At 45.6% G+C, this 23,735-nt stretch overlaps 2 non-coding genes across 2 annotated transcripts; one reads left to right on the top strand and one right to left on the bottom strand.

Annotated features, from left to right (window-relative positions):
* Positions 1 to 9,683: 9,683 nt before the first annotated feature.
* On the bottom strand, positions 9,684 to 9,755 carry TRNAW-CCA (transfer RNA tryptophan (anticodon CCA)). The gene has a single exon. It is a non-coding gene; the product is annotated as a tRNA-Trp (tRNA).
* Positions 9,756 to 10,140: 385 nt separating this feature from the next.
* On the top strand, positions 10,141 to 10,212 carry TRNAD-GUC (transfer RNA aspartic acid (anticodon GUC)). The gene has a single exon. It is a non-coding gene; the product is annotated as a tRNA-Asp (tRNA).
* The last annotated feature ends 13,523 nt before the right edge of the window (positions 10,213 to 23,735 follow it).

Genomic DNA, 23,735 nt, shown 5'->3' on the forward strand with positions numbered 1-23,735 from the left:
GGGGCCATTGGCATCCACGGAACTTTGGTTCTAGGAACTCCACAGATACTGAATTGTGTGGATCATTGAATCTGTCGGAGATGCCCAACTGGAAAAACCAGAGCTGCCTTTCAGAAACCTTCTGCAGGCCTTTTGGGGAGGGGGGGCACAGTGTGTGTGTGCAACCTCTGCATGCATCAGAAGACCTCCTACACATGACTAAATGCCTTCCAGCTGTAGAGTCGGCACCACAGTTAATCAAATCCACTGGTGCTGAAGCTGCAGATAAGGAAGACCAACTGTACACACTTTCTTGGGAGTAAGCCTTTTTGTTTCCAATGAAATTTAGAGCCCAATCCAAAAAAGGAGATGGGCTAACGCAAGGCCCAACAGTGTCACAAAAGTGCCATAAAGCATTTTCACGCCACCGAATGAGCAAGGAGGCTGGCCCAAGCCCTGCAAGGCTAATACAAGAGGTAAGCCTGTGCCAGCTGAGTCCGGCTGGCATGGGGGGCGGGCGGGCAGAGAGAGGTGTTCTGGGTGGGGGGAGGGTAAGCAGTGGGCAGGTCCATGGGCACGTAGTTCAGTGGGCCAGAATCTGGCACTTGTGTCGGATCCTAACCCCAGTCCTGGGCAGCCTGGAGCAATTCCAGGCTGCTTGGATCTATGCCATCTCTTGAGGTTGTGCAGATCTGAGTAGCCCCATTGGGGCTGGTGCAGCACGACATGGGGTAAGGGGAAGCGATTTCCCTTGCCCTGGGCTGAACCACTTTTGGCCCCAACCACTTTTGGCCCCAACCAGCCTGCCTGCTCCAGGGCAGGTTAAGATTGGGCTGCCTGTTCTCAGCAAGATATATCCAACTGCCCTGTAGGCCACCTTTCTGTCCTGTCACTACCAAAGCAGCTTATAACAACACAACACAATAGTGAGACTAATTTAAAGCAATGGTAATGAAGTAGTGCAACAGAGAGTATTGGGAGCTGATGAGTAGTAGTTCATGGCTGCCATGCCCTGTCTCAATAAGTTGCTGCTCCAATTCATATTGCTGGACACATATTTGATCTTGTCTTTACTGCTGGGGCAAGGGATGGTGGTCTGGTGGTGGAAGAGATTAAGGGCTCAATCCTAACCAACATTCCAGCACTGATTTAGCTGCAATGCAGCCCCAAGGTAAGGTAGCAAACATGCCCTTACCTTGAGGATGCCCCCTTGACTGCCTCCCCACTGCAGGATGCAGTGCACGCCACATTGGCATAGCTATGTCAGTGCTGGAAAGTTCATTAGGATTGCACCCTAAAATTACTCAATTGTTATGGGTAGATCACTTCCTAGTAGGATGTAGGCTTATTGCAACACCATATCTCTGCAATGGTGGTGCACCAAATTTTATAGTCTGCCCCCAAGGGCTGATGGATCCAGATGGATTCTTGAGGGCTCTGGGGGAGTTTCCAGCATCCAGGGCCAACAGCTCATCCATGACTCTGGAATGAGAAAATGGCCAAGGCAGTGGATTTGCTTGCTCTCTTGTGTCCTCTGCTGTGTCATAGGGCCATGATGGCTCCTTGGTTTATCAAGGAGCTCTGAGCAGTGCAGCGACTCATTAGACCCTGGAGCAGTGATTCTCAAACTGTGGGTCTGGGATCCACCAGTGGGCCATGACCCAATTTTTGGTGGTTTGAAAAACTGGCAGGGCAGATTAGGCTTTGTACATAAAGGATTAAACAAGCTGCTACTTGTGGGAGGAGCACTGATGCCAAATCACCTTTATAGCCACACCTGGCAGCCTCCAGAGCTGTGATTTTCAATCTCTTCTATCTCACGGAACACTGACAAGGCACTAAAATGATCAAGGCACACCACCAGGTTTTTGACAATTGACAAGGCACACCATGCTGCCAGTGGGGGTTCACATCTCCCATTTGCCCTATTAATAAATGACCTTCCCCCAAATTCCTGTGGTACACCTGTGGACCACTCAAGGCACACAGTGGTTGAAAATGGCTGCTCTAGAGTGATTTTGGAGGAAGACTTGTAACAAGTTCAACAGAACATGGGTAAGAGATAATTTCTGAGCCTACTCAGTGATGGAAGTGAAGAGAACTTGTCTGCCACCATTGCATCTGCTGAATGTCACCCAGTGGAGTTGTTTTGTGTAGTATGAGGCCTGTTACATCTGGGCCTGATGACTGGTCAGGGGAATGTGTCAGATAAAATCACTCTCATCTTGCTAATTCAAACTCCTACTTATCAGGATCTTTGGGTGTCCCTTGGGAGTCAAATTACCCAGTTATTAGAGATTCTTTTCAGCTTATCACTTCTGAGAAGTGGACAGGATTCTCTGGAGTGTGAGAGCATCTGCTTGCCTGCTTGATCAGGTGTGGCTGATATGAGCTGCCTGAGAAGGGCTGACTGACCAGGTGATGAGGATTGTTAACATTTTACTATCCGAGGGTGAGCTGCCAGCTGCTCGTAAGAAGACTGCAGTACACCCCTTCCTGAAATTCTTCTTGGACCCTACAATTTTAAATCATTACCAGCCAGTTTCAGCAATTGAGCGGGTGGTAGCAGCTCAACTGGAAGGGAGGCTTGTGCTGAATCAAGTGTGGGATAAGGACCCAAAGCAGCTCAACCAGAGGTAAGGGAAAACTTTTCTCCTTACCTCTGGGTAAGGCACACTGGCCCCTATGGGTCTCCTGGGACTAGTGACACAAGTCTGAGGACAGCAGAATGGCTTGAAGCTGCTCTGAACTCCCTGGAAACAGGGATTGGGATCCAGCATATGTGCTGAATCCTAGCCCCGCCTACCGCTCCTAACCCACCTGTCCTGGGGCTGCCCACCACCTGCCCTCTCCGTGCCCCAGAATGCCTCCCTCCCCATCCAGCCCAGAGCCTTGTGTCGGACCAGCCGGGCCAACACAAGGCTCACTGTCTCCATTGGTGCGGAGGCTGAAATTAGCCTCCACAGGCCAACACACAGAGGCACATTTGCGACCCTCCTGGGTCCGTTCAAGGGACTTGTGCCAGCTGAAGGGCATCTCTGGATTGCACCCTTAGTTGCCTTGCTGCATTACCTGTGCCGGAGACTGGACAGGGGAGTGCATCCCTGTTGGTGCTGCTGGACCTCTTAGCAGCTTTTGAGGCAATTGAATATGATGTTCTTATGAGGCAGTTGGCTGAGCTGATGTTGGGAGACACTGTGTTTCGTTGGTTCCGCTCCTTGGATGACAGAACTTAGGTGGTTGTGTTCAACACCCAGGGGATTGACATGTGGGGAGCCACAGGGTTCCATTCTGTCCCCCCATGCTTTTCAACATGTACATGGAACCCCTGGGTGAGGTAATCTGGGGATTTGACATTAGGTGTCATCAAAATGCAGGTGGCACGTATGTCTATAACTCTGTTTCATCAGATTTTGGGGTGGTTGTTGGGATCCTAGAGAGCATTGCCTGGAGGCAGTAAGGTGCTGGATGAGGGTGAAATATACTGAAATTGAATCTGGACAAGGAGGAGGTCCTTCTGGTCTGGAAACCCACAATATAGGTTCTAAACCATAACCTGGTCTGGATGGGTCACGCTCCCTCTACACTGAGTCTACAAGAACAAGTTCACAGCCTGGAATTCACAAGCCTGGAATTCACAGTTGCTTCTAGATTGGTAGGTGGCCTCTACAGCCAGGGGAGTGTTCACTCAGCTTTGGTGGGTGCATCGGCTGTGGCCATAGCTGAGTTCATAGGACCAGGCTATGGTTGTCCATGACTTAGTGACATCTAAATTTGATTACTGTAATGTGCTCTACCCCACTGAAGATGGTTTGGGAAACTGCAGTTGGTGCAGAATGTACAGCACATGTGGTTACTGGAGCTCAGTGGTCTGATTCTGTTGGACTGCTGTTCTGATGCCTACTCTGGCTGCCTGTTCGTTTCCAGGCCCAATTCAAGCTGTTGCTATTGACCTTTAAAACTCTTAATGGCTTGGTACCAGTTTATTTCAGGGGCTGCCTGCTTCCGTATTATCTGGCTCATCCCTTAAAATAATCTGAGGGAGCTTGCTTAACATGCTGCATCTTAAGGAGGTGTTGGGGATGGTGACCGGAGGCAGGGCATTTTTGGTGGTGGTGGTGCTTCTCTGGAACTCTCTCCCTCATGCACTCAGGACATCTACTTTGTTAGGATTTTGGTGGGTTAAAGACTTTTTTGTTTCAATTTGCTTTTCAGCTGAGTACTATTGCTGCCAATAGTTAGGTTGGCATGACACTGTATGAAGTGTCTTATGTTATCCCATACCCTTCCCTTCCATGTTGTTTTATTCATTGTTATCTTAATAATTGCTTTGTTTTATGTAAGTATTTTATAATTGTTAACTGCCTTGATTTTCTTTTAAGAAAAGCAGCATATAAATTTTTAAAGTAAAAAAAATAAACATGCAGTTACTGTATTTCATGTACACCTTGCTTTGGCATAGGTGCAATATAAGGGATCTAGAGCATTGAGCCAAGGTGGAAAGGTGAGGAAAAGCTGGTCTTTTTGAGGAGGAATGTAAAAGAAATAAGATAAGTGGCTGATGATAACTGAGATGGTATGGACACCACATGGTATATATTTTCTAATGTTGGTATGTTCTGCTAAGCCATATGGTTATATTGTAGTGCACAAGGTCTCAAGGCCTCACATTTCAAACGAATTCCAGTGGGTGGAAAGCTGCAGTCTCAGCACATGGCTATGACCAGGCAGTGCATGAAACAAATGGTTACATTAAATCTGCAATCCTATGCTCACTTATGTGGGCATAAGCCACACTGAAAATCACTGGGACTAACTTCTGAATAAACATGCCTAAGATCAGGCTGATAGCCTGGCCCATGTCTGATTATTTCCGCTGTTGAGAAAACAACTGAACGTTTGCCTAAAAATGTGAAGTATGTTTGAAGGAGAAGCCAAAATTTTTTCTGTGCAAAATGCTCACGGAACTTCGGAACTGTAGGAATGTGAGAAAGGGAGATGAAAATGTTTTCCTTAATGTGAAGGAACAATGAAGTTTTGGGATTCTCTAACAGGGGTTTAGAAGCTATCGATGTTGACTCTTTTGAATGGAATTTTTAATACAACAGATTTGTCACTTCTCATGGCATTGTACAAGTTTGTTTAAAAATTAGAAATTTAATCAAAATTTTACTTTTTTGGATGTTTATGCAGACAATTCACTAATAAGCATTTGCAAGATTATTCTCTAAACTGTGCTAATCTGTGGCATGTGCATATTTTAAAAAATGTATATCTGCCCAATGCATTTAGGCATAAATTGAACATGAACAATTTTGTCTAACTGTTAGTAGACTCTAACTCGGGGTTGGCAACCTTAAACACGCAAAGAGCCACTTGGACCCGTTTTCCGAAAAAAAGAAAACCTTGGGAGCCACAAAACCCTTTTGACATCTAAAATGAAGATAACACTGCATATATAGTTTGCGCTCCCCTCTTATAGGTCCCAGTTATATAATACACTCCCCTCTTAGAGGTCCCACTAAAAATCAGGTCCAGACCCACAGTTGGAGAACAACAGTTTTAGATTGTGCACAGGTGAACTGCTTGTGAAGGATACTGTCATTCTTTACTGTCATTTACTTCTGTACTTCTGTAAATGCCTTTCCACACAATACTACCTCTGAACAAGACCACTTAGTACTACTTAACACTGTTCACAAAAGTGCTCCTGAACAAACAAGCTAAGAGTTCAAAACTGCATAAAAGGCATACTAACAGTGATTACTTCACAACCATGAAATATGCTTTGGTGCTACATATACAGTATGTTACACATACAGTATACAAACATATACAGAATACCATCTGGTGCAAGGGTCTCCAAACCCCTTTCAAGTTTCCAAGTGAAGGAAATGGAGCAGTGAGAGTGTGAGTGAATGACGGGGTGCTGAGTGGGGAGTTTGAAGGCTGTAATCCTGTGCACACTTTCCTGGGAGCAAGCACAATGGGACTTACTTCTGAGGAGACACGCACAGGATGGTGCTCTGAGCTTGGGAGGAGGAGAGAGCAGCTGCATTCAATTGCTTGCTTTTGCCTTGGCTCCCTGGGGTCAGGGCTGCTTGTGGGAAGGGGGGATCATCAGGGTGTTCAATGGGACTTACTTCTGAGGAGACACGCACAGGCTCGGGCTGCGGCTCCGGCAGGAGGGAACGTGCGGCGGCGGGGGCTTGCTCTCGGCGGAGGAGCTGCTCCGCCAGCCGTTCGAGCCCTCTCCTACGGGGCGTAGTCGCAGCCCGTATGCTCGGGCTGGTGAGCAGCGGCTGCGTCGCGGGAGGGGCGAGCCCCTCCCCCAGGACGGGTTGGCACCACACGGAGCCGCAGCCGAAGGCTCAAAGAGCCGCTTGCGGCTCCAGAATGGCAGATTGCCGACCCCAGCTCTAACTGAAAGACTTCTTGTGTTTCTAGGTTAAACGTTTTAGAGAGGGATAGAAAAGGAATGTACATTGATGATTGCAATAGTTTGTCGGGCAAAGTTTAAAAGTTTAATAGCTCAGGGCGCAATCCTGTCCAATTTTCCAGTGCAGCTGTGCCAATGGGGCGTGTGCTGCATCCTGTGGTGGAGAGGCAGTCACAGAGGCCTCCTCAAGGTATGGGAACATCTGTTCACTTACTTCGGGGCTGCATTGCAGTTGCACCAGTGCTGAAAAGTTGGATAGGACTGGGCTCTCAGTTGTGTTAATTCTCCTGCACTACGCACATCATTGCTCAGCATGGGGCATGCTAACTGCTATGACAGTAAAACATCAGAAACAATGATACACTTTTATGGCAGACTATTATAGTGATCACAGGCATGGTTGACAATGTGTAGGTATCAGCCTGTCACATAGCATACACATTTCGTTGTAGTAGCTTCAGTACTAACTTCAAAGTATGCACTGAGGTTGACAAAATAACATTATCTGTTGACTATGGATGACTCAGATCATTACTGTGAAGATAAGCAGTTGCTGGTGTCTAGGATCAGGATCACACTCTAGGTCTTTCATCAGTTTTAGGGTCTCTTAAAAATGAGGCATGTCACTTTTTTCCAGCATTGAAAAGCATCACACTGCTACTGCAAAGAGAGAGGTTAAGGGCGCAGTCCTAACCCACTTTCCAACACCGACATAAGGATAATGCAACTTTGAGGTAAGGGAACAAACATTGCCATACCTTGAGGAGGCCTCCGTGACTGCCCCCCAAATGCAGGACACAGCAATACCCCACTAGCACAGCTATGCCAGTGCTGGAAAGTTGGTTAGGATTGTGCCCTAAAAGGTTTATGGTATTCTTTTAGTCTTGTCTTTGAAAGGAGGGTTGATTCCCTACTAATTTAGGTTTACCTTAGACTAGGGGTGTGCACTTCAGAGCTCTTGAACCTTTAACAATTGTGTAACCATCTTCTACACAATTGTTAAAGGTTCAGGAGCCCTAAAGTTGAAAGCTTGCCTGTCCAAGTTAGACATTAACATCATAATCCTATGCATGTCTACTCAGAAATAAGCCCCTTGGATTCAATGGGACTTAATCACATGTAAGATAGGATTGAAATCTTAGATATAAATTTAAGACTGTCTGTTCCTGAGTACTAAGAAAGGAAAAGCCCACACACAAATCTTTGTCAGAGTAGTTTGAGTAGCACAGCTCATCTCTCAGAGAGGGTAGTCATTTTATGGCCCAGTCCTATGAACTTTTTGTAACAGCAGATGACTGTGATGAACGTCCTGCTGTTGCAAAAGGCCCAGCGGTGGCGTGAGGAATGCCACCAGTACTTTACAGCAGGAATACTGGAGCCATGCTGCCATGGACATGGTGCTGCATCCGCCTTGGTAAGTCAATGGCAGGGGTGTCTCATGGCCAGGGATGGGGAGACCAGAGAATGTTTTGGGGTGGATCTGGGGAGTGAGGAGTAGATTCTGGATATCCCCTTCACCTGGTACAGGAAAGATTCATATTTATATGATGCCATCAGTATGTACATTGTGCTTTATGTAGAGTGAAAAAGGACAGGTCCCTGCCCCAAGGGGCTTACAGTCTAAAAACAGACACAAGGAAGACACCAGAGGGGGAGAAGAGGGTGAAATTAGGACTTTACAAGGGAAACATCAATGAGTCTTTCAGTTTCATGTAAGTAAACTTAGTTTACAGAGAAATGGGGCCTAAGGCATAATGCCAGAGGTTCCCTAGAAAATGGGCATTTTCAGATAGGATTTGAAAAACTGCCTACCTTCGCAGTCATTCTCGGAACAGTCATGTGCCTCTTGTAGCCAGGCCAGCCACTTCTTGAAGAAGCGGGTGGCCTTGCTCCAAGCAGCTTGGCTGTGAGCGAGGTGGCGCAGGACCATGGTGACTTCCATTGCAGCAGGGGCAGCATTGCTGCCCTGGAAGGAATGCTGTCCAAAGTCACAGTATCCCTGTGACCCCCCTCAGCAACACAACTGCATCCCACAGATGTCCCAGGAAGTGGTTCCAGGCATAATTGGAGGTGGCAAGGAAGAAAGGCAGGAAAGCATTTGAGGTGGCAGGAGAACTTTGGGTGGTTGAGGGTTGTAGAAGCAGAGAAAGAATATGCCTCTTGTCATTTGTCTTATCACAAAATAGCTGCAGTAATCTTTTGTATTTTCTTACTTCAGCTGTTTACACTGTTTGTGTAAGAAACCACTCCCATGAGCCACTGATTATGGGGATTAGTCAGGTGCAATAATGTCTGCACCAGCTCTTCAAAGAAAGGGAGAAACAGAAAGAGAGACAAAAGGAGGGGAAAAAGTCCAGTGAAACAAAATGAGGAAGGTGGAAAAGAAACTAGAAAAAGAGAAGGAAGGACCAAAAAAATCTGGTGAGAAAGAAAGGAAGGAAAGTGGTGGGCCAGTTCTGTGGTGTAGTGAGTGCTTTGCAGATGTGCTTATGCAACTGTCCTCTACACCTGCTAGCTAGTGCCTGAGGCCTGTGGTATACTGCTGATGAGTTACACATTTCCCATCACGTGTTCACATCACTTCATGAACTCTCAGAATGCATTTTTTAAAAACTTAAGAGGCTAAAGTACTAACTGCCAACGCCTTCTACAAAGTCCAGGGATTTTGTCAAGTGTTCCCCGTGCAACATGGTGGTGGTGCCCATCCCCAGTGGCATAGCTAGAAGGGGTGCAAAGAACAAAGTTTTTCAGGGAGGCTTACTGCAGCATGCAAGCAGCCATTCCCTTTTGGAGCTATGCCAGGCAGGGGGAGGCAAAACACCTCCATTTTGCTCCCCCTGCCTGGAATGGCTCAGAAAGGGCAGGGCCACTTGCATACCACAGTGAGGCTCCCTGCAAAACTTAGTGCTTTGCACCCCCTCTAGCTATGCCACTGCCCATCCCTGTTCACAATCTAACAAAAGAGGCAAAAGAAACCCCAGCAGGCACCCACTAGAAAAGGCTAGGGAGAAAGGCTAGGGAGAAAAAGGACAAGTGCTTTGCCCCTGCTGAGCACCACCCGAGAAGGTGCCTCCCTGCCTGTTCACCAGGGTAGTGTTTGCACAAGAGGAAGTGCACATGGAATGCTCCTAAACTGGCCAGTGTCTACCCCTTGGGTGATGGTGTGGCAGCAGGCAGGCAGCTTGGTTAAGCACCACCAGTATATAGTGGAGGAGGTACCTGCAGAGCCATCAAGAGGGTGGTTGCAAAGTTAGGGAAAAGTTTTTGACCCCGACGTGATTCGAACACGCAGCCTTCTGATCTGGAGTCAGACGCGCTACCGTTGCGCCACGAGGTCCTGGCGATTGGTGGGGTGAGCAGAGCCATAGAAATAGCGGTGAGACCAAGCGCCGGACGCTTTCCCACCTAAACAGCCGGCGGTTGGAAACGTCTCTCGCTCCCCTCCCCTTGAGACGGGGCAGCCCCTCAGCTGAGGGAACAAGCTGGTCCCATTCACCAGCTGCCCCAAGGGCGGGGGAGACGCCCCTCTCTGCTCCTGACGGCAGCCATTCGCTCGCGCTCCTCCTTCGGCCCGCCCCTTGCCGCACAGTCTCTAGCCCAGCAACGCGAGCACGCCTGTCAATCAAGCTCACTCCCAGCGTTCTATTCACTTGTCTTGGTGCGCCTCACCAGGTTTGTCATCAGCTATATTAGCCCTGCGGAGGCTTGGCTTCTTAAGCAGCTCCTCGTTAGTATAGTGGTAAGTATCCCCGCCTGTCACGCGGGAGACCGGGGTTCGATTCCCCGACGGGGAGAAGCATTTCTCATTTTTCCTTAAGAAAGCTCTGCTGGGTGTGTTCACCAACCTTGGAATTATATTCTGAATTACAAAGGCAGAAGTGGGGGAAGCCCCCTAGGCCTTCCCCCTGGCCCTACAATGAACAGGTCATTGAGGCTACAATCCTATCCACAGTTTCCTGGGAGTAAGCCCCATTGACTCTAATGGGACTTAGCTCTAAGTAGGATTGGGCTCTGTATCACTATAAGCTCTGTGCCACAATCCTCAGAATTAAATTTATATTCCCCCCCCCCCAAAAAGTGCAGGAATGAAATCAATGGTTTGCCCCCTTTCTAGCCCCACCACGAAGAAGAAGTTATTGAAACTTTGTTTCCCTAAAAACCCCAAAGATTTGGAGAATATGAAACAAGATGAGGTGGTGGTGGTGGGAGGGATCCCCTGTCTTTATATTTCAGAACACACCCCTATTATTATTATTATTTATTCAAACTTTTTAGCACCTACCCACTTTCTAAAACAACACTCTTTTGGGACCCACCTAGGTTTCCCAAGCTTTTAAAAACGGAAATCTGTAAATATTTTATTTATTTATAATAACCAGAAAAATACCCTCAAACATTTATCTCCCTATATTTACAGATGCTTGCAAACCGCAGGAGTTCAGTGCCTTGCAGAGCAGTTAGCAGCTATCTTGCAAACTGCAGGAGCTGAGCTGTTTGCAGGGTGATGAGCAGCTAAAGTGTATATGATTTTTATTCCATCTTTCCATCGCACTTTGGCGACCCACCATAAATCAGGTTGTGTCCCACCAGTGGGTCTGAACCCACAGGTTGGGAACAACTGTTTTAAAGAGACTTTGGTGTGTGTTTGGTTGTCCATATTACTGTATCAAGCTGCTGATGCTGCATGGCCCAGTAGACCTGGGCTCCAAGGACTATCCTGGTTGTCATCACCACCCTCCTGTTCTGTTTCACCCCTCCCTTTGGGAAGGGGTCCAAAAGAAACTTTGTACCCCCTGATAAAATTCCTCTCAGAGGCCTTGCCTGTGTCAATCACCCAGTATCCACCAATGTTTTACCGCCTCTGTTTTAAATTGATGTTACTTCCACAAGTTCTGCTTTACAGAAATTCGTAATGATCTTTGCGCCCCCAAATAAATGGACTGAGGTGTCTCCACGAAAGAAAGCACTGTGCACCCTCCCCAGGCAGTTCATTCCAACCTTAATCATCATTTCCTGCTTCTGCTAGCTTTTCTGCTTTGCTCTGTGCTCTGTCGGTGTCTTCTGGTTTCATATTAGGCCAGTTTAGACCCAGCCCCACATGATAACCGATGTGCAGAGCATGTGCAGCTTTGAGCCTTTCTCATATCTGGGGGAATTTAAGGCATTTTCTTTAATATTATGAACTGATCCTCTATATGTGCTGTGAATCGTACTTATAGATTCTTCACCCCACCCCCATTTTCATTGAGTGCGGATATCTCTTATTGTGTATGGAAGTGATTGATCTTCAACCTTTTTGTGCTATGGCCCCAATAAAAAAGAAAAAAAGTATGAGGTTGGGGACTCACCATCACTCTTCCCCCCCTCTTGGGACCCTATCTTCCCACCCCTGTCCCCATTGCTGCCCACTCCCTACCCCCGAAATGCCTTTCCAGCACTGTTCACTGTAACCAAATCTTATTAGAGTAGAAGAAGCTGCCAAAAAACTTGGCACTAGTGAAAGCTATTTTAGCACACTTACTAAGAACCTGAGCAGGACTGGAACACAGTATCCTGGGACCTGAAGGGGCACACCAGATGCCTCCCCCTTGACCTGGTGGCGCCCTAATCCAGTGGTCTTCAACCCATTTCGTTCCTGCAAGCTGCTGCAACTTCACAACTGAGGTATCATGACCCCGTTGGAGTAATGACCCCAAGGTTGAAGAACACTGGTGTAGGGTCTGTCAGACTTGGGTGAACAAAGTATCATCCAAACAGGCATATTCTTTCATTGATTCTTGTGAGCTACCCTGAGAGTTATGTACACTGAAAATTGACATAGCAGCATTTTAAGCAAAGACATAAATAATGCCTGTCCCTCTGTATAAAATGTTGTGCACTTTTCACCACACTGAGCTGTAGTCAAAGAAACTGGTAATCGCTAAGGCTGTAATCCTATACTACTTTTCATGTAAGTAAGCCTCATTTAACACGAGGGAACTTACTTCTGAGTAGCCTTGCCTAAGCTTGCTGTGTAAAACTGCAACCCTATGCAAACTTACTTGGGGGGTAAGACCCACTGAATTCAGTGGGACCTCTTTCTGTGTAAGCAAGCATAAGATTGCACAGGGTGCCCCACTGAAATTAATGAGACTGGAGTTAGTCACAGCTAGCTGGTGTCATTGATTTCAACAATACTTTCATTGATACTTAGTCATGATTAACTTTCTAGATGCAACCCGTTTCTGTGAGCATGACAAACTTAAGCCACCAATTATATAGTTGTATGTTTAAAGTCATGCATGGCTGCAAGGACAGATACAAAGCCAATGCTGTGATATACTTGAATGACACACATTTTACATCTTTATTATTGTTGTTGCAATCATAAGGGCTCTATATGCAAACATTTTAAAATATTGTGATCTCCTCTTTCCACAGTTTGGAAAAGGCCATCCCAGACTAACATAAGTAGAGGTGAAAGGCATGGACTTTGACTTCAGGATCACACACACAGAGAGCAACACACTGACAATGTGCAAAGGCTTGCATCTCTGCAGGCTGATCTCTGTCAGCTTGGAGAAGATTATTTTTCACCATGAGATTGCGAGAAACAAGTCAAGTCAGCAGTAGCCAGTGAGGGGAAGTAAGGTCGGGCACCTGCTGCATGCATGCCTAAAAAGGAGTTAAGAGTGCAGGCAGATTTCCTGGTAAGGGCTGGGGTGACTAACTCTGAGACACACTTGTGCTGCGTTGAAACTAACTGAACAGCGACAGAAAGACTGTTATGACATGAGCAAATGTGCCTGCATCATTCGTTAGTGCTCATAAATGAGGCCAGGGATATTTGTCTGATCAAATATAGGATCTGTGCTGACCTGAATGTGCCCTGGGATTGCATTCTTGCATTGGAAAGCCATAGGCACTGTGTTGACAGCACTATTTGCTCCCTCTAGTGGTAACCAGAGGTTTCTTCACAGCTCAGGAGTAGCAGCAAAAATAAGCAATATTAAATAAAGAGAATATACATTTTACTGTACAACTCTTACTGTTACTACAGAAAGAAACTGGCATGTTTGAAGAAGGCTGTGTATTACAATGAGAGCAAACTAGCCTCTGTGCACCAGACACTCTGCTCTGTGGGTGAGTGAATGAGTGAGTTCAGTGGTGTATCAAGTGGGTCTGTGCAGGAGCTTGTAATGACATCCCCCATAGCCAGCCCCACAAGGACCACACAACAAAAAAATCAACTTTAATTTTATTAGAGTGTTTTCTACTTTGAAACATATTAAGCTCCGTCCTTAAATGAAGTGTATTTCACCCCAAACTCCTGGAGCGGCTTGCAATAGTTTAAAACAGCAGTGTAAAGCTGAAAGGTGGGTTAAAATGTATTAAATATAAAAGGTGTCTTAGAGTGCAATCCTATGCAACTTTTCCCAGAAACCTGCCTTTCTCATTTGGGAACACGGGTACCTAATAATTGATAGCAAGTGCAAAGCAACTTTGAGTTGTTCAGAGACCATCCTAAGTTTACTTTGGTGACCAGTGATCCTGACTGGGCATAGGGACATGGAAGCTGGTCTGGGAATGCTACAAAGTCTGAGGGAATGGTGTCTGAATAGTAGTCACTACTAAAACAAATGGTGAGCTACCCAGCCTAGGTATAACTCATGGATACCTTGTTCCCCCTCTTGTCCTATGTGTTTCTGTCTGTCTTGTGTCCTCAGTCTCTTTTCTTGAGAGGTGGCTACCCTCTCATGACCTGCTTGGTGTGCTGTGTTGGTGGGTGCCCAGTGGTGGCTGCTGCCTCTTCAAAATTGGGGGTACATGAGAGTCCCCCCAGTCCTGCTAATTCTGGGCCCAACTTTACAGTGCTGATGTAGCCCTGCAGTGGGCTATATGCATGTAGAGGGGCATGTGCCACATACTGTGGTGAGGGAGCAGTCACGGAGTCCTCCTCAAGGTAATGGCACACTTATTCCCTTTCCTTGGCACTGCATTGTGACTGCATCAGTGCTGGAAAGTTGGTTAGCGTTGGGCCCTCACACTCACAACATCAACAGCTCCACTTGCACAAAGCATCTTCTACCTATACCAGTTTACCTGTCACCTATTGGCGAGGATCACCGTATGGAATCTCCATGTTCGGAGACAGATCACCTCTGAATACCAGGTGCTGGGGACAAACAACAAGATTGAGCTGTTGTCTTTATGTCTTTATACCCTGTTTGTACGTTTCTTGGAGGTACCTGGCTGTCCACTGCTGGGAACAGGATACACACTTTCCTGGGAGTAAGTCCCATTGAATACAATGGGACTTCCTTCTGAGTAGACATGCATAGGCTTGGGCTTTCAGTCTGACCCAGCAGGATTCTTACAATTTTAGAATGGCTGGGTTTGCAACATCGGGGTTGTAAATTTTTTGTTTCTTTTTAACATTGGCCTGATTCTTCACCTGTAACTGAATAGTGATCTGGCTCTGTTTTTAGTATTTTAAAGATCACGGTTCAGTCCTGCATTCTGCTATAGATGGCTTTGTTAAGCAATAAGCAATTGGTATGATCATTGCATGTAAATTGTCTTTCTGCAGTATTTTACTGATGAACACAGGCTCTCCTTTAGGTTGGAAAAACACCTCATAAAAAAGAATATTACAACAACAGTATGTACGGTTACATCACTATAGCTTTTTGCGGTGTTTTATCAGAGCACACAATATGTTAGTAAACTGTCACACAGAGGGATCTTGATGCAATCAAATGTATTGTTGCATCAAGACTTTTTTGGTAGCATTTTCTCAACATACCCATGCTTATGGGTCCATAATCATACCATGATTATAACATGACTGCGTAGAGGGGTAAAAAAAAACAACACTGAAAAAACAGAACAATGGAGGATGTTTAACATGTTCGTTTTACTTTGGTAATAATATGAAGTCATTCAGAACTTCAAAACTCAGGGAGAAATTTAGGCAAACAGAATTTGGAAATTCTAAAATGTCATATTTAAAAAGTTTACCTAATCAAATTTACTATGTATTGTGCTAGTTGGGTCTCTAGCATCCTAAACTATCATATTAACTTGTTGTAGTCGTTGAAAACTTTATTAATAACTCTGTGACAGTAGGCTAGACAACTGAAGGTAATCACCTCTGTTTTTCAAAGGGAGTGAGCTCTAGCTTGTCACATTCATTGGTTTGTTTGTTTTTAAAATCAATACCTTTTACAAGACAAAAGGTACCTAGAAGGAGGATTTAGAGATTCACTATAACACAACATTGAGTGAAGGAAATAAAAGTAAATCATATGATAGCTTTAGAAATTTCCAAATAGCTGTGATAAATTTTGGTTGTAGAAAAGATATTTTCAGATAATATCACGGCAGCTTTAAAAAGCTTGAAGTCTGAGAGTCGTCTATTCCCCCCGGGTCCATTTTCTGAAGTTATTTATGTCTACTATGTATGTCTACTCCTATGTATACCTACTCAGAAGTAAGACCTATTTTATTCAAAGGAGTTTACTCCTAGGAAAGTGTGGATAGGATTGCAGCCCTAATGACCTATTTCACAGGCCTACAAAATGGAGGGTCAGAAAGGTTTTTCCCAAACTTTATGGTAGTTTGATATGAATTTGAGGTGCTGATTCCAAGGAAGTCATGTAGGCTTCCTCATGAGGAAGCTGCTTGAACCATTTACTAATGAGGCTATACTATATCTCCAAAACTAGACATGATAGGGCACAACGGATGCCATTTTTTGAATCAGCACCCCAAATATACCCAGGAATTGGTGTAATATTTAAGAAAGCAAAATGTGTGCTGGCCTGTGTTTTCAGTGTCAGTAATTAGTCCTGGAAATGAGATGTGGGGGGAAGGTGGTTTCAGAGCATGTGCATGGGACCTTTCCCTCATTAGGTTTGGTTATAGCAATATTTGAGCCATGGCATCTCCCATTTTTAAAAAAGTGGGTCTAAATGCATTTGTTGGATTGCATCATTTGGGAATTGTAGGAAAGCAGAAATATCCTTTTGTCCACGGAAACCAGATCTGTGCTGACATGCTGTTTCAGGTACCTCTTGCAGAAAATTCCACGAGCCACATGCACTAACTGCAGTTCCCAGACCATCTTTCAGGGCCGCCCCATGTAGATTGTGTTACTGTAGTCCAGCTCAGATGTCACCAAGGTTTGGACCACCGTGGCTATGTCCACCTGACTTAAGTATGCCTGTACCCTAATATTCACCCAAAACCCACCCATGTGTGAGTTGGCATTGTTCAAGGACCACCTTATCTTAGGGTATACATTCTCTCATATGAGCTTATTCATCTATATGATATGGAGATCATCTGGCAAAACTATATTGGCTAACCTCTAACACCCAAAATGGCTGTGGGCCTCATCAGGGTATCTTCACTTTCATATTTTTTCCCTTGACACACAATACTGCAGGAGTGATTATTGTAACAGCAGGTCTCTGAGATGTAACTTAGTGCATGGTGTATAATCATTGTGGCTTTAGATCAGTTACTTGGTCCTTTTTGATAGCTATATCAAAGCTACATCTTTTTTATAGAGAAGCTGTTCTGTGGAAAACCAGCTGCTGGGGACAAGCAACAGAGTAATTTCAACACCTTCGTTCCCTGTTTCTGAGCTGTAGGAACTGGCTGGCCATTCTTGAAACAGAATATTGGACAAGGTGAAACTTAGTTATCTGGTGTGCTCCCTGGGGCATTTGGTGGGCCGCTGTGAGATACAGGAAGCTGGACTAGATGGGCCTATGGCCTGATCCAGTGGGGCTGTTCTTATGTTCTTAGTCTGATCCCATAAAGAAATGATTCTGCTTTATATTAACATCACACAGTTGCCCTGGTATTTTAAATGATATTCCGAAAGAGACTGTAACTCAGGCTCAGACTAAACATGTGGTACATCCGTTGGAAATCACATCAGTGTGTCACATCCCCAAGTGTCAGGTAACAGACTGAGGGCAAAATCCTAATCCCTTTTGTCAGTACTTTCCAGCACTGGCACAGCGGTGCCAATGGGACGTGTGCTGCATCCTGCAGTTGGGTGTCACTCACGGAGGCCTCCTCAGAGTAAGGGAATGTTTGTTCCCTTACCTCGGAGCTGCACTGCCCTTATGTCAGTGCTGGAAAGCACTGGCATAAGGGGTTAGGATTGTGCCCTGACTCAGTTAATGAGACTACTGGAATTAGATTATCATTTAGGGAACAACGCCTACAAAGTTATTCATTATCAAATTATTACGCGATTCCCCTTGCCCCAGGTTGATCTGCTTTCGGCCCCAATCTTGCTCTGGATGCAGGGCAGGTCTGCTGGCCTGCCTGCTCCAGAGTGGTTTAAAATTGGGCTGCCCTACTTATTTAAAAAAAATAACCTGCTGTTAAAATAATGTTTGAATGAAAAAAAACAACCTTAATACAAAAGACAGATGTGTTTGGTAGAAGATAAGCTGCAGTGGCACTTGTACAGGTCCACTGACTAAAACCTTATTGTCTTTTTCTTCTGCATGCTGGCAGGGCCCTAAATTCATCAATCTAAGAATCACTGTCTTGGCTCTGAGACCCCTAGCTATGCTGTGTTCTGTGGCCAGCACTCAGAGACAATATGGCAAGTTTCTTTTGATTGGGTGTGCAGGTGTACATGTAGTCTGAGCATTCAGCAATAGTTTCACTCCAAATGTTTATTTTGCACAGAACTGTATCTGAAAATGATTGAACAAATACAATCCAGTAGGTAGCAAGTACCTTTGTTGTTCCAAGGGGATGAGCTGGTCAATGTATCAGTTGAGGTGCTATGTATCAATATACTTTAGGCCACAAGGGGGAGCAAGTGTCATAGCACAGCATTCTCTTCTGTACAAAATGTCTGCTCCCTTCTCTGCACACACTAGATGGAGAGAGTGTTCTGCTCCAAACATCAAAATTGCTGGACTAGTAATATCCCCCGGATTTTTGGAGCACTGGCTGTTTCGTTAGCTTTTGAAATGGTCCTCAGTCATCATGGTTGATGGTCTGGCTGATCTGGTTTTCCATGTGAACGATAGGTTTTGCTGCCTTCAAAGTGGGAACAAAACAGGAACATGCGGTGGGTAGGGAGGCAGGTGAGGCAGTGCCTCCCCATCAGGGTCCTTCGAAAAGTGCCGTCACTGCCCTGTGAGGTGTGCAAGCGCTCACAACCCATGCGCTCTGTGCTGTCCGCACTCTCCATGCTCTGTGTGTAGGTTGTGAGTGCTTGAGCATCTCCCACGGTGGTGGCGCTTTTCAAAGGACTCCGATGAGGAGGCACTGGCTCACCTGCCTCCCCACCCACCACACATCCCTGGAACAAAAGTACTGGGCCATTCCAAGCTCTTCATCTCTGTTTCTTTTCCACGGAGGGTATTTTCAACAAGATGAAGTGCAGGCAACCACATTCTTCCTTCCAAAGGCAAACAGAAGGGAGCTCCTTCAGAAGCTGGCATCACAGTATTACCCTCTTGCCAATTCTCTTTTCAACACCTGACAGCTTTTCTTTGGTTTAGACGAAGCAGCTGTGTTTCTGATACGATGCGGGGAATTAATGTCTGAGAAAGAAGCCAAGAAGACTGGCCTGGAGAGGAGAGCATTCCTTATAATGCTCTTTTGAGGGAAGAATGGCAAAGGGGTTATTGAGCAAGTGAATCCCTAAAGTTTTTGATGTTTTAATTGTATTTCTAATTCTTTGATTAAAAAGTCAGTGAATAAATTATCTGCATAGTTTTCCCGACAATCTCTCCCACCTGTTCAGATAAATACTTAGCACAGCTCAGCAAGGAATTTCTGTCGTGCTTCAAGACTGTTTTAGTGTAAGAAATATCCATGTCACCCAGTCTTGCTACCCCTGACTTCCTCAGTTTTGTTCTTCATTGATCGACACTGTTCATTTGAAGTCGTCAAAATAGAAGAAAAGAGGGGGTTATTGGATGTAAACAAAGTCTGATAGAAGTTTGTGAACAAAATAGCAATATGCCATTGATATTGCCAGGGTGCCAAGTATTTCAGAATTATATGTCAGGTTTCAAAAATCTACAATTTCACTTTAGCAGCCTCCTTTTTTTGTCCTGTTGCTTTTAATTTGGTCTATTGGCTTAAATGCTATGATCCAGCCAAAATTTAAGAACCACTGATGTAAAAGTTTGCATGCTTACAGGCCCAATTCTATCACTGATGCAGTATGACAACAGGGTGTGTGCTACTTCCTGCAATGGGGAGGCAGTCATGGACACTTCCTCAAGGAAAGGGAACTTTTGTTCCCTTACTTTGGAGCTGCATTGCTGCTGCATTGGCACTGGAAAGTTGGATAGGATTGGGCCCTAAATCTCTCCTATTGAAATAAATGAGATTTAATTAAATGAGATTTAAAGGTGTTCAAAGGTGACACAAAAGGTGGGGTCTTGTGGGGCATGTGCCAGGGCTCCAAAGCCCCACAAGGGCTCACATGGAGTCACTCTGTCCCATACAGCTGCTGCATGAGTTGCATCAGCTTAGATCTCAGGGAAGGAAGGAAGGAAGGAAGGAAGGAAGGAAGGAAGGAAGCGGCTTAGCCAGAGGCAAGGGGAAACTCTTCTCCGTACCCCTGCATAAGGGCTGCTGGCCCCAGTGGGTCTCCTTGGACTTGCACCATCTCTGTAGGTGGCACAAGTCCAAGGAGAGCGGAGCGGTTTGAAGCTGCTCCGTTCTCTCCGGGGACGGAGGTTGGAATCTGGCATAACTGCATCTGGATGTGCTGATGTGGCTTCCCCCGTAATGAGGTGCAAATGTGCTTTATGGCATGTTTGTGACCCTCCCGGGCCGGCCCAAGAGACTTGGGCCAGCCCAAGTCCAGGTTTGGATTGTGCTGTGAGTGAGTGAATTGTGGTGTAAGTGTATTTTGCTAGTGATTTTGGCTACTGTGATCCGTCCAAAATCCGTACAGAATCCCTTGTGATGATGCAGGGGTTCTGGGAGTAACCTGCACTTGTTGATGGGAGGAAGTGAGAGAGGAGAGGAATTGCACAGGCACTTGTCATTCCCCTTTGCCCACTGGTCAGATGAGCATAAGCTGATTTGGTAGGTCCCACCTTCCAGAGAACTGTCATGGCCCACCCATCCACCGGCTACCACCAGTCCTAGCAGCACTAGCACCCAGTAAGCCAGGGGTGGATATCTACTGGGATGAGGGAATCCAGGGACTGGAGAATCAGGAATGGAACCAGGGACTAGTAGGGCAGGCACACAACATTCTGCCACTTAAGAGAATTGTGACTTGTTTGACAGTGTCCTCATAACCAAGGTATTCATTTGACCACCGCAGTTACAAAAGGCAAGTTTCTACTATTTTATCCCCTTTTGTATGCTACCTGTGGCTACAAAACCCTTTCACTTTCTTCTTGTGTATCAGGCAAAACCATATATTGCTATTGGTCGGCGACCAATTAAAATGATGATTAGTTGGCCTATTCTTGCCCGATGAGACTTGCTGAAATAAAACGGATACAGTCAAGAAACAGGGATACATGAAACAAAACCATGACAACAGACATTCTGTGTCATGCTAGTTTAAAAGGATCCTGTGAGCGTCCAGAATTTTTCAGGGAAGTCCAAATAGTTACGAACATTCTTTTTTTTACAAATATACTTCTACACAGTATATGTACCTGGAATGGTAAGCTGATAGCATATAAACCAATTGCTGCTATTGAGAGAGCTAGGAAGTTTTTGAAGTTCTTACAACACTAGCTTGAGTTTCCAAGTGCAGAGATGCTGAGTGGGTGAATAGGTCTTTACAGTCAGTCTAGCTAACATAGACAGTTTCCGTATGTGAGACCAATGCAGTTGTGAGCCATCTGAGGGCCCAGTCCTATCCAATTTTCCAGCACTGGTGCAGCCGCAATGCAGCCCCGAGGTAAGGGAATAATTGTTCCCATACCTCAAGGAGGCCTCTGTGACTGCTGCCTCACCACAAGATTCAGTGCATGCCCCATTGGCACAGTTGCGCTGGTGCTGGAAAATTGGATAGGATTGGGACCTAAGTTGGGTTTCTGGACCTGTTGGAACGACAATCACTCCAGACCTCCCAGGGCTATTGCTGCTGCCTACAGGGATGCTGCATTTGACGAAAACTGAAGAGATGTGGGCAGGAGGTCTGGTCTAGAGGGTAGAGCCTCCGTCTGCCTGAAGATAACATCCACAAGGTCGCCAGTCCGAGGCCATTGGCACCGTGCGACCTTGAAGCAGCTGACAAGCTGAAGCAGAGCTCTGCTCTGAGCGTGGGAGGATGGAGGCCAGAATGCGAAGCCAGATCGGAATGAAACACCTGAATGTAGTGGTTCTTGAAAGAAAGAACCTTCTTTCAATTGTAAAAATCCCTATTTAATAAGGGATTTAAATAAGCCTACCTATGTAAACCGCCTTGAATAAAGTCTTGAATAAAGACCAAGAAAGGCGGTATATAAATACCTGTTGTTGTTGTTATTATTATTAAGGTGCTGTGAGAGTGCACCATAGTTAGTAGCATCAGGAGAAAATCCCTGCAGAACAACCCTATTCCCTTGCTGATCATTGAGATCAAGTCGTCTACCCTGTATTGCTTTCAGTTGTTCAGTTGATTAATTCATTAGTTGCAATGGGCAGCTTGAATTACTGTGAGAAGCATGGGGTGGAGGGAAGAGGAAATTGGATTTCATGTTCTGCAGGAGATAGCACAAACCGGTGGGTGCCCAGTTTTCATATGATTACCAGAAGGCTCCCTCCAGAAGGTTGTGCGTTGTTTGTGATCTCAATCTGCCTTCTAAGCTAGGACCAGATTATAATAATGGATCCGGCAGCTTGCTAGGCAAAGCATACCATTTCCTGAACAAGCCACACAGGCAATAGGGAGGCAATTGGGATACCGTGGGATGGTGCTCTGTAGGGTTGGTTGCCAACAATATTTTTTTTTTTTTTGGGTGAGGGGCTATCTCTATAGTGTTATCTGCACCCTGACAAGCATCTCATTGGAACAGTGTTAATGGGAAATGGGAAAATCTTCACTGATGCCTTACTCCTTGTTGGGCCACTGTTAAAGGCACAAGAGCAGGGCCCATTCAAAAGTTGGCAACAATGCCATATAGGTGAATGAATGCAATAACAGAAACTTCTCTCCCCATTCTCTTAACCTAACGGCAGCCCTAATTAGCAGCAATAAAAGTTTTGGGGAGGTTTTGAGGTAGATCTCACACAATTTATTTCCCCTTATCCTGTGTCATATGGCAGGCTACTCAATGGGGCTACTTGGATCTGAGCTAGCAAAATCGCTGGTGCAAATCCGAGCAGCCTGGTGTTAGGATCACCAGGGGGTTAGGTGATCTGGTGAAAGGGGTTAGGATCTGGCCTAAGTGCCGGAGGGTAGAAAGAGTTTTAAAAAATAAAAATGGCCTTGTGGAAAGACGAAGGAGAAACCAGCAGGAAGGTGAAACCTGAGGAGTATTTTCAATTACCTTTTAATGTGATTTAGGCAAGTAAGTCAAAAAGTTTGATCGGGGCTAATTAAGCATAAACACACATTAACTGTTAGGGGCAGAGATGGCATAAATCAAATCTTCTTGGAGAATTACCACAGGAAGCAGAGAGAATGACTTGTCTTTCTGTAGTTATTTTCAAATAGCACATTTTCCCAGCAGTCCTCCGAGGGAGAATATCAAAGCATGATATTGAAACAGCATCAGTCTCTATATTCTCCTGAACTGTATTTCCCTTCCTTAATTGGCTCCTGCCTGCTTTAATAGCTTCATAAATGTTGCAAGGGAATAATTAAATTGTACATCAGTTGAAGTTGCAGACAGCACGAAGCTAGGAGGGATTTGCAAAAACACTGGAGAAGAGAGCAATGACAGAGTGTCCCAGTGACATTTTTGAGAACTTGAGAACAAAAGTGCCTGTGGAATGAGATAAATAACGTGTGGTGCCAACGGCAAATTTTGCCCCTATCTCAGCAGCTGCAGGAGCTTTCTTGGCAGAGGAGCTGGTGTGGTGACATAATGCACAGCATAATCAACCCGGCTAGATCATAAAAATCTGTTGCCGCAACTGTGGTGCTCTGGAAAAAGCAGATTCCAAAAGGCCTGTCCCTCTGTTCACCCCATCAGCTGCTCAGCTTGTATATACGCAGAAATTCCCTCAAGGCAGCCTGAAATTCTGCTGGGACTGTTCTCTCTGTTCCTTGGCTAGGGCAGGAACAGATAAAATGCAGTCCCCCGGCACAGGGAGTCCCCAGAAGCATGTGTTGGACTCCAGTGGTAGGCCAGAATTGCGTAGTGGTTCGGGAGTAGGACTTAGA

The sequence above is a fragment of the Tiliqua scincoides genome, chromosome 7 (assembly GCF_035046505.1).
Source record: "Tiliqua scincoides isolate rTilSci1 chromosome 7, rTilSci1.hap2, whole genome shotgun sequence".
NCBI lineage: Eukaryota > Metazoa > Chordata > Lepidosauria > Squamata > Scincidae > Tiliqua > Tiliqua scincoides.